Source organism: Hypanus sabinus, chromosome 20 (assembly GCF_030144855.1).
Source record: "Hypanus sabinus isolate sHypSab1 chromosome 20, sHypSab1.hap1, whole genome shotgun sequence".
NCBI lineage: Eukaryota > Metazoa > Chordata > Chondrichthyes > Myliobatiformes > Dasyatidae > Hypanus > Hypanus sabinus.
In genome coordinates this window covers 5,486,046-5,497,321 of record NC_082725.1, presented here as the reverse complement: position 1 = coordinate 5,497,321, position 11,276 = coordinate 5,486,046, and positions in this window count along the sequence as shown.

Sequence of the window (11,276 nt, the reverse complement as noted above, 5' to 3'; positions counted from 1 at the left end):
TATTTTCCTTCTCAACCCCATTCTCCAGCCTTCTCCCCATAACCTTTGATACCCTGATTAATCAAGAACCTATCAAACTCTGCTTTAAGTGTACCCAATGACTTGGCCTCCACAGCTGTATGTGGCATTGAATTCTCCTCATGTCTGTTCTAAAGGGATGTTCTTGTATTCTGAGCCTGTGCCTTTTGGTCCAAGACTCTCCACCATAGAAAACATCCTCTCCAATACCAACTCTATCTAGTAATTTCAATATTCGATAGGTTTCAATGATAGCCTCCCCCCACCCACACCATTCATTCTTCAGCACTCCAGTGCATACAAGCCTCGAGCCATCAAATGCTCCTCATACGTTATCCCTTCCACTCCCTGCAACATTCACGTGAACCTTACTCTAGACCCTCTGCTTTGAGAACTATAGGAGGGCTGCTGAAAATACTCTGGAGGGTTACAAGAGATAAACTAACTGAGATATTGTATTTTCCAGAGATGCACAGAAGTCATTGTAACACATTTATAATGAACCAATAAAAAAGCTTTGCTCCCCAAGTTGGAGATGTAGACAAAGTACAATAAGCAAAAATGTGCTCGGGAGGAGGGTTAGACGTACAGAAAAAAGATTAAAAGAAGGAAAGATTAGCTTTATTTGTCTAACATACATCAAAGTATCAAAACATACAGAGAAGTGCAAAAAAATTTTGTCTCAAGATAGAATGGAGTGGCACATTAGCGTAGTGGTTAGCACAATGCTTTACAGTACCAACGACCGGGGTTCAATTCCCACCACTGACTGTAAGGAGTCTGTAAGTTCTCCCCATGACTGAATGGGCTTCCTCCAGGTGCTCCGGTTTCCTTCCACATCCCAAAAACCTACCGTGTTCATCGTAATTTGTTCTGTGATTAGGCTAGGGTTAAATCGGGGGATTGCTCGGTGGCATGGCTTGAAGGACTGAAAGGACTTATTCCACACTGTATCTCAATAAATAAATAAACAAACAAACAGAGAGAGAGAGATACAGACATATTGTTTATGTATTTTGATAATAAATTTGTTTTGCCCTTGAAAACTGATACACGTGTTGTTCCTGTAAATTAATGAAAGACATACCAGATGGGTTAATTAGTCATTGTAAATTGTCCCGTGATTAAGTTAAGGTTAAATCAGAGTTGCCAGGGTTGCTAGGAGGGTGAAGCTCAAAGGTTTGGAAGGGCTAAATAAAATGAATTTAGTTTCCTGAATTCCACTGTACATTCACCACCTTGTGCCTACACTGTCTTGTACATACACTATCTTGTGCCTACACTGTCTTGTACATACACCACCTTGTGCCTACACTGTCTCGTACATACACTATCTTGTGCCTACACTGTCTCGTACATACACTACCTTGTGCCTACACTGTCTTGTACATACACTACCTTGTGCCTACACTGTCTTGTACATACACTATCTTGTGTCTACACTGTCTTGTACATACACTACCTTGTGTCTACACTGTCTTGTACATACACTACCTTGTGTCTACACTGTCTTGTACATACACTACCTTGTGTCTACACTGTCTTGTACATACACTACCTTGTGCCTACACTGTCTTGTACATACACTACCTTGTGCCTACACTGTCTTGTACATACACTACTTTGTGCCTACACTGTCTTGTACATACACTACCTTGTGCCTACACTGTCTTGTACATACACTATCTTGTGCCTACACTGTCTTGTACATACACTACCTTGTGCCTACACTGTCTTGTACATACACTACCTTGTGCCTACACTGTCTTGTACATACACTACCTTGTGCCTACACTGTCTTGTACATACACTACCTTGTGCCTACACTGTCTTGTACATACACCACCTTGTGCCTACACTGTCTTGTACATACACTACCTTGTGCCTACACTGTCTTGTACATACACTACCTTGTGCCTACACTGTCTTGTACATACACTACCTTGTGCCTACACTGTCTTGTACATACACCACCTTGTGCCTACACTGTCTTGTACATACACTACCTTGTGCCTACACTGTCTTGTACATACACTACCTTGTGCCTACACTGTCTTGTACATACACTACCTTGTGTCTACACTGTCTTGTACATACACTACCTTGTGCCTACACTGTCTTGTACATACACCACCTTGTGCCTACACTGTCTTGTACATACACTACCTTGTGCCTACACTGTCTTGTACATACACTACCTTGTGCCTACACTGTCTTGTACATACACTACCTTGTGTCTACACTGTCTTGTACATACACTACCTTGTGCCTACACTGTCTTGTACATACACTACCTTGTGCCTACACTGTCTTGTACATACACTACCTTGTGCCTACACTGTCTTGTACATACACCACCTTGTTAGTACATTATCTGTCTAACCCACTACTAACCACAGAGACACAAGAAACTGCCGTTGCTGGACTATGGAGCAACGAAAGATCTGCTGGAGAAACTCAGTGGATGGAGCAGTATTTTCTTCTCGGAAAGGAACTGTCAATGTTTCTGGTTGAATCCCTGTGTCTCTCACCCTTTCCCCTTGTCCTTTTTCACCTCCAGTTACACCCCAGCCTCGTTCCTCGGCACTCATCTTCCCCTTCATCTATTTCCTCCACTCTCAGTCCTGACGCAGGGTTTCAACCTTCAACGTTGATAGAAAAAGCGTGCAGCAGTTAACACTTTATAACATATCCGACCAGACTTTAACGCCCACTGGGATCTTTGCAAGTTCTCCCCATGACCCAGTGAGTTTCCTCCACTTCCCTCCCCCATTCGAAAGATGTATAGCTAAGGGTTAGATTAGTTTAGTTGTTGAGGGTGTCTTCACCTATCCTCATTCCCCTCCACCTATCTTTTTATTCTGGCATCTTCCCCCTTCCTTTTCAGTCCTAAAGAAGGGTCTCAGCCCGAAACATCGCCTTTTTATTCATTGCCACAGATGCTGCCTGACCTGCAGAGTTCTCCCTGCATTTAGTGTGTCTGTGTTGCTTAGAGGTAGTTAAGTTGTGGACATGCTATGTTGGCGCATGACAACACTTGCAGACTGCCCCCAGCACATCCTCGGACTGTGATGGCTATTGACGCAAATGATGTGTTTCACTGCATGTTTCAATGCACATGTGACAAATAAAGCTAATCTTTTTAATCTTGCCATTATTTTGCACTTCATTGTTTACTTACACTGGGTTTCCTCTGTAGCTTTACACTTTATTCTGCACTCTGTTATTGTTTCCCTTGTTCTCCCTCAATGCATTATAGAACCTAGAACACAGCACAGTACAGACCCTTCAGCCCACAATGTTGTGCCAACCCTTAAACCAAGCCTCCCATATAACCCCCACCTTAAATTCCTCCATATACCTGTCTAGTAATCTCTTATGTAATGATCTGCTCTGTATGAACAGTATTCCAGACAAGTTTCTCACTGTATCTCGGTGCATAAACCAATACCTCCCAAAGACGCTGCTCGAGCTACTGTGTTTCTCCAGCAGAATGCTTGCTGCTCCTGACTACCCACATCTCATACCACATGGTCCTGAACACAGCCACGCTCAGCTGCAACAACTACTTCTTCAGACACAAGAAGCTGGGGAACAGCTTCTTCCCCCAGGCTGTGAGACCTCTGAACACACTGGCTGCCACCCAGTACACATTATTTATGAGAGTGCTGGTAGCATTAAACTGTTGTATTTTTATTCATTTATTTATTTAGAGATACAGCACGGGACTGGCCCTTCCAGCCCAGAACACCCTGAGCTGTAATAACATTGCACTGACTGCTAGGCTACCATGGTGCGACCACATATATTTAACTATATGTCATATATGCACTTTATGTTGACTTGTATATCTATAGAATAATTTTTTATTATCTGTCAAAATCATTGTTGTATGGTGGGATGGAGATACATCTCTACCAAAGGAGGTGTAAGGTGCTCCTTCCCTCCATTAGCCTGAAGGTCACTAACCCTAACCCTAAAGTGTTGCACCTGCTTAGCCCCCCCCCCCCCCCACAATCAGGGTCATGTGAAGCCATGGGAGCAGGTGGTGGATGGTCATACGAGCAGCCGGTGCACATCACAAGTCCTGGTTATGCAACCACTGACGCCAGGCAGACAATCTCTGGAGACCATTGATAATGGCTGGGGTCACTCGTCTTGTAAAGACACTGCCCAGAAGAAAGCAATGGCAAACCACTTCTGTAGAAACATTTGCCAAGTGCAATCATGGTCAAAGGCCGTGATCACCCATATCATACGGCACAACACCTGAGGATGATGAATATCATTGTGTGAACATCATTTTATGTCCTTTATGTGAGATATGTACTACACTTTGCACTTTGGTCCCGGAAGAACGTTTTTTCATTTAGTTGTATACATGTGTACAGTTGAATAACAATAAATTTGAATTTGAGCATGTACTTAATGCAGGAAGCATTACTCTTCTTTCTAAAACTATTGAAAAGTCACTCCCTCCTTGTCATTTCAAATCTTCCAGCCCTGTACAACACTGCATATCTCCACCCTGCAGCTTGCTGCAAGTTTTTCTGCCTTAAAAAAATCTTTTGATTTCTGCTTTAGTTCAGTGCCATGAAAGTTAACAAATTTCACGACACATGCTGGTGATAATAAACCTGTTTCTGACTCTGCTGTGCCTTTCTGAGGATGCATTAAAGGGTGCTTCTTAAAATCCAGTTGGTTTTATTTTCAAATGTGATTTGGATCATAAAACTCCACAAACAACATAGATCAGCTCTGTAAAACTGAAAATAAATTGCCTCTTTAGTTCCAGAAACTGCAATTAAAGTGGATGGATGTGCCAAACTGATGAAGCATTGTAATGATGTGTTTCAAGAGAGACTGGAAGAATTACCATGGGTCTGCAAAATGCACTGTGTTCTAAGCCTGATTATGTTTTCTTGTTTTGCAGATTTGAATTTACCCTAAGTTGCGATGCCTTAGTTCATCACCTACATTCATACACGCTCAATGGCCACTTTATTAGTTACACCTGTACACCTGCTCGTTAATGTAGATACCTAATCAGGCAATCATGTACCCTCAACTCAAGCCGGACCTGGTCAAAAGGTTCAGCTGTTATTCAGACCAAACATTTGAATGGGGAAGGAATGTAATCTAAATGACTTTGACTGTGGAATGATTGTTGGTGCCAGATGGGGTGGTTGGAGTATCTCAGAAACTACTGATCTCCTGGGATTTTCATGCACAACAGTCTCTAGAGTTTACAAAGAATGTACAAAAACAGAAAACATCCAGTGAGCGGCAGTTCTGTGGAGGAAAACACCTTGTTAATGAGAGAGATCAGAGGAGAATGGCTGGGTGGTTCAAGCTGACAGTAACTCAAATAACTGCACATTACACCAGTGGTGTGCCTTGTTTTTTCTTTCCACCCTTTTCTATAAGTGTATACCCCAGATAAATACTTTGTGGAGATTTTGTGATATATATGATTATATGATATATATGTACAATGTCTGAAATACATCCTATGGAAATATTTGTTTGATGAACTTCGATAAAAAAATAAATCACAAAAAAAAACAACAGTGGTGTGCAGAAGAATGCACAACACATCAATCCTTGAAGTGGATGGGCTACAGCAGCTGAAGACTATGAACATACACTCACTGGTCACTTTATTAAGTACAGGAGGTACCTCCACAAGTGGCCACTAAGTGTACATCCTTGGCTAATTGAACAGCCTAGCATCTTCACCATCCTGTTTGAAAGCAAAACAAAGGCGAGGGCAATTAATCGAGCAGAATGTCAACACTGGTTCCTTTAGGTTGTCATAGCTGGGGGCTGTAGTGGGAACAAACTCGCACTACCCGTTAAATGCTCCCAATGGCATGTGTCTCAAACAGCCTCTAACAATCAAGTCCAACCCCTGGCTTTCATGTGTGGCCTAGCTACTAAGCCCAGTGGAACCACTTCTACTGACAGGAGAAGAGGCAAAGGAAGATTATTGGTGCCTTAAAACCAGTTGCTTTGGTAAGATGAGGCTGTCAGCCGTGGGTGGTAACTCATCTAGGAGGAGGAAAGCTCTGATCTCAAGCCTCCACCGCCTTGCAGTGATCCGCTCATGGGGAAGGCTTTGGGAGTAAATCCCGAGGGAAAACTCCTGAACTGGATTCCCTAAGGAAGTCCTACATTGAATTCAACTGGCAACTCCTGCGATGCTGCTGGTGCCAAACTGTTTTGGTCTCTCCCATTCCTTTGGGTTTATCAGATGTGTTGAGAAGGGGGTCTTGCAACATGAACAACAGCTTGCCCTCCATGTCATACTGCCCAGGCTTGCATATCTGGACAGCGGGGATGAAACATCCATGGTCTACCCTGACCGACAGAAGCCTCATTCATGTCAAGACTGTAGGGGGTACCTCCCTATTTAAAGGCACTCCTGCAATAATGTTCCTGGTGAATGGCCTCAGCCCAAAGCATCGACAGAAACGCAAAATCACAAAGTGGTAGATTGTGAGAGCAAGAGTCCATCTTATCGTACGAGAGGTCCATTCAAGGGTCTGATAATAATGGGGTAGAGGCTGACCTTTAGATCAGTGGCATAACTGTGAACCATACAAAGTGGTCTGTCAAATACAACCAGTCTCATAAAGTGGCTACTAAATGTATATTAGTGATCTTCTGCTGCTGTAGCCCATCCACTTCTAGGTCTGATGTGCTGTGCATTCGGAGGTTCTGAGCACACAACAGATTGAACCTTGCAGTGGACAATGTTGTTCATTGGATTTTTCTTTGTTTTTGATTTTCACACCATCCTCTGTAAACTCCAGAGACTGCTGTGTGTGTGAAAATCCCAGGAGATCAGCGGTTTCTGAGATACTCAAACCACCCTATCTGGTACCAGCAACCATTCCATGGTCAAAGTCACTGAGATCACATTTCTTTCCCCATCATGATGTTCAGTTTGAACAACAACTGAACCTCTTGAGCACACCTACATGCTTTCAAGCATTGAACTGCTGCTACATGATTCACTGATTAGATATTTGCATTAACAAGCAGGTGTGCCAGATGAAGTGGCCACTGAGTGTATAACAACCTGCAGCACTGGCAAGCAGTCTGTTTGTTACATTCCTGCCTGTGAGTTAACATTGACCCCGGTGCAATTGCAAATTTGGTCAGATCTTGACAAAATCTCCTCAGCTAATTTTTTAATATAACATTGAGGGGCTGCCTACTCTCTTAACCCTTCTCTTCTCCTCACCTACCTATCACCTCCCCCTGGTGCCCCTTCTCTTTCCCTGTTTCCCATGGTCTACTCTCCTCTCCTATAAGATTCCTTCTTCTCCAGCCCTTTACCTTTTCCACCTATCATCTCCCAGCTTACTTCATCACCTCCCCACCCAGCCTCCCCCTCACCTATCACCTACCAGCTTGCAGTCCTTCCCCACCCCCCTTCTTCTTAGTCTCAATTCTTCCCACTTTCTTTCCAGTCGTAATGAAAGGTCTCAATCTGAAATGACGACTGTTTATTCCCCTGCATAGATGCTGCCTGTCCTGTTGAATTCGTCCAGCATTTTGTGTGTTGCTCTGGATTTCCAGAGTTTGCAGAATCTCTTGTTTTTATGCTTGCAATCAATCAGACTCACTCGATAGTGGTGTAGTATTGTTCCTTTCCATTTTCTGTCACTAGGTGAAGCAGGGTGTGCCTCTAAAATAACCAACGACCAATGCAGGCATTGTGACAGAACATCCAGAAGAATGTCATTAAACTGGACTGACTGGGAGGCAGATAAGCTTCCTGAAACAACACTCACGAAACACAGGAGCAACTCGACAGGTTAAGCAGCATCTATGGAGGGGAGTAAACAGTCAATGTTTCGGGTCGAGATTCTTCAGCAGGACTGGAAAGAAAGAGTGCAGATAGCTGGTGTAAAAGAGTGGTGGGAAAAAAAGGAGCAAGACCCTTTTCCTGTCCAGTCCTGATGAAGGGTCTCAACCTGAAATGTTGATTGCCCATTCCCCTCCATAGATGAGGCCTGATCTGGTGAGTTCCTGCTGCTCATTGTGCTTTTTGTGTGTTGCTCTGGATTCCGGCATCTGTAGTCTTTCTTGTGTCTTCAGCCTTTTTCATTGAGTCAAAGAGTCATAGAACACAACAGCAAAGAAACAGGTCCATCAACCCATCTAGTTCATGCTGAACTATTAAACTGTCTTGTTCCATCAGCCTGCACCTGGACCATGCCTTCCAGACCCTCCAATCCATGTAGCTATCCAAACTTCTCTTAAATATTGAAACTGAATCCATATCTGCATAAAATCAAAGCCATTTCATGGTTGTATTTTCTGCTGAGTAATACACATACATACAGACTGCTACTGGCATCTATGTTGTGGCACCACAAGACTCTCAGAGGTTCAAAGTGGTGTCTACATTTCACACATTGTTAAGGGAGATACTCAGTGGCCACTTTATTAGGTACACCTTTCACCTGCTCGTTAATGCAAATATCTAATTGGCCAATCATGTGACAGTAACTCAACGCTTAAAAAGATGTGGACGTGGTCAAGAGGTTCAGTTGTTGTTCAGACCAAACATCAGAAGGGGGGAAGAAATGTGATCTAAGTGATATTAACCATGGAATGGTTGTTGGTACTAGATGAGGTGGTTTGAGTATCTCAGAAACTGCTTATCTCCTGGGTTTTTCACACACAACGGACTCTAGAGTTTGCAGAGAATGGTGTGAAAAATAAAAAAAAACATCCAGTGAGCAGCAGCTCTGTGAGAAAAAAAGTCATGTTAATGAGAGAGGTCAGAGGGGAACGTCCAGACTGACAGGAAGGTGACAGTAACTCAAGTAACCATGTGTTACAACAGTGGTTTGAAGAAGAGCATCTCTGAATGTGCAACACATTGGACCTGGAAGTGAATGGGCTACAGCAGCAGAAGATCACACTAAGTTCCACTCCTGTGATCTAAGTGACTCTGACCGTGGAATGTTGGCGCCTGATTTGGTGGTTTGAGTATCACAAATCTGCTGATCTCCTGCGATTTTCATGCACAACAGTCTCTAGAATTTACAGAGAATAGTATGAAAAACAAAAAAACATCCAGTTCTGTGGGCAAGGCAAAAATGTCTTGCTAATGAGAGAGTTTGGAGGAGAATAGCCAGAATGGTTCAAGCTGACAGGAAGGTGACGGTAACTCAAATAACTATGTGTTGCAACAGTGGTGTGCAGAAGAGCATTTCTGAATGCACAAGACATTGAACCTTGGAGTGGATGGGCTACAGCACCAGACGACCACACAAATATTCTCAGTAACCGCTTTATTAGGTACAGGTGGTAGCTAATAAAATGGTCACTGAGTTTGGATTCCGCCAGACACAATGTTGTTGAGGGATGGAGTGAGGTCCCACCGAGCAACAGTCTTACAAGAGCAGGCAGATAATAATAATGTCCTACCTCACATTGCTCTGAGTGTCCCACTTTTTGGATGTTCTAAATCAATTTTAACATAACCATGTCAAAAAACCTTCCTTCAAGAAACCTTCCTCAACAGTCAGAGGGTGGGTGAGGGCAGACAGAATCATTTCACAGTCTGAAACATTAGCTGTGTTTGTGATACTCTCTTTCTGTACAGCAATAGTCCAAAGGGTTGCCACAAGTTTTGCTGGGACGACTGCTGCTGCAGTTCCAAATGACGTAGCCAAACACGTGGGCGGCACGCAAATAACAAACACAACCTAATTGTGTTGTTATTAACAACCAACACAACCGACGTGTTTGCTGGGAGCAGCCTGCAAGTGTCACCACACATTGTGGCGCCAGTATGGCATGACCACAATTGTTTAGCAGAACAAAACAAGCAACAATTACAACAAAACAAGATCCTTACCCACTCACACAGAGGCAGAGACAGGCCTCCAACCCCAGGACAGTTGCTGCTCGGCTTCCAGTCTCCAGTCCTTGGCCCAGACTCACAGGATATCAGGTCTTCAACTTCCAAACACTTTGATCTTCAGTAATTGATCCTTCGTACTGTACCCAGGATATTGTACCCTTCATATTGTACCCAGGGGGTTTGAAATCTAGGCTTTGAACTCCGGACATGCAAAGGTCTCCAAACCCAGAACTTGTCGACTTGGAGGTGGGGGTGACTAGGCTTTGTGTCTCCTGCCCACACAGATATCCATTCCTATGACTATCCAACCTGCAGGATCACCAGCCTTCATCCAAGGAGCCTGCCAACCCCGGTCTCTGACTACAGAAATGGCCATTCCATGTCTCATTGGCAGCCAACCTGATATCTGTCCATGGAGATCACTGGCTTTCTATTGTGGAGCACTCCAAGCTGGACTCTGAGATATCATTTATTGCTTCTTAATTCTAATTCCCCCTCATTTCTGACCCTAAAGTCTACACTGACAACAAACTCCTCACGTTGTCCCCACCCCCAACAGGGAGGAGTTACTTTCCCTGAGCAGCAAAACTGATCAACACCTCTACCCTCTAACCCACCCCTCCATGCCCCCCACCACCACTACTTTATCATTTCCTGTCAGTCGTCTTATGCCCAGACACTTCTGCATCTGGCGTCACTTTATGGACATACAGTCAATTTATGTATTTAACCTATCTTATGTATTTACAGAATATTTATTTTTTTTATTATTGTGCCTACTTATGCTGCATTGGATCCACAGTAGCAATTATTTCATTCTCCTTTACACTTGTGTATTGGAAATGACATTGAACAATCATGAATCTTGAATCTTGAAAAAACCATCCCTACAAACAATGAAGTCTGAGCCATTGGGTTAATGAACAGCACAGCGCAGTGCCATCTTTGATCAGAACCTGAGGGATCTGGGAATACAAGTCCCACAGTTCCAACCTTCCCAATCCGTAAACTCAGCAGAAATTCGACAGAGAATATAGGCACATGTCAGAATATAATTAACTTGGAAAATGGGGTTACTCTGTGAGTCAGCATGGACACACCATGGTAAATGGTCCCTTTGTCTGCCATGAGAGGTTTGGCAGGAAATCAGTTTAGGCAAGCCTTCCAGGTCTATCATCTAAATTAGAGTGCCTGATTAGAAAAACCCAGAACAAAATCCTGCAATTATTCCAAATAAATTTAACAAGATTGATAGGGACAGTGAGCTATTGCATTAGATGATCAGCACAGAAATCGTCAAAATTACTCCACAGGTCAAGCAGCATCTGTGGAGAAAGAAACACAGTGCATGTTCCAGTTCAGTGACATC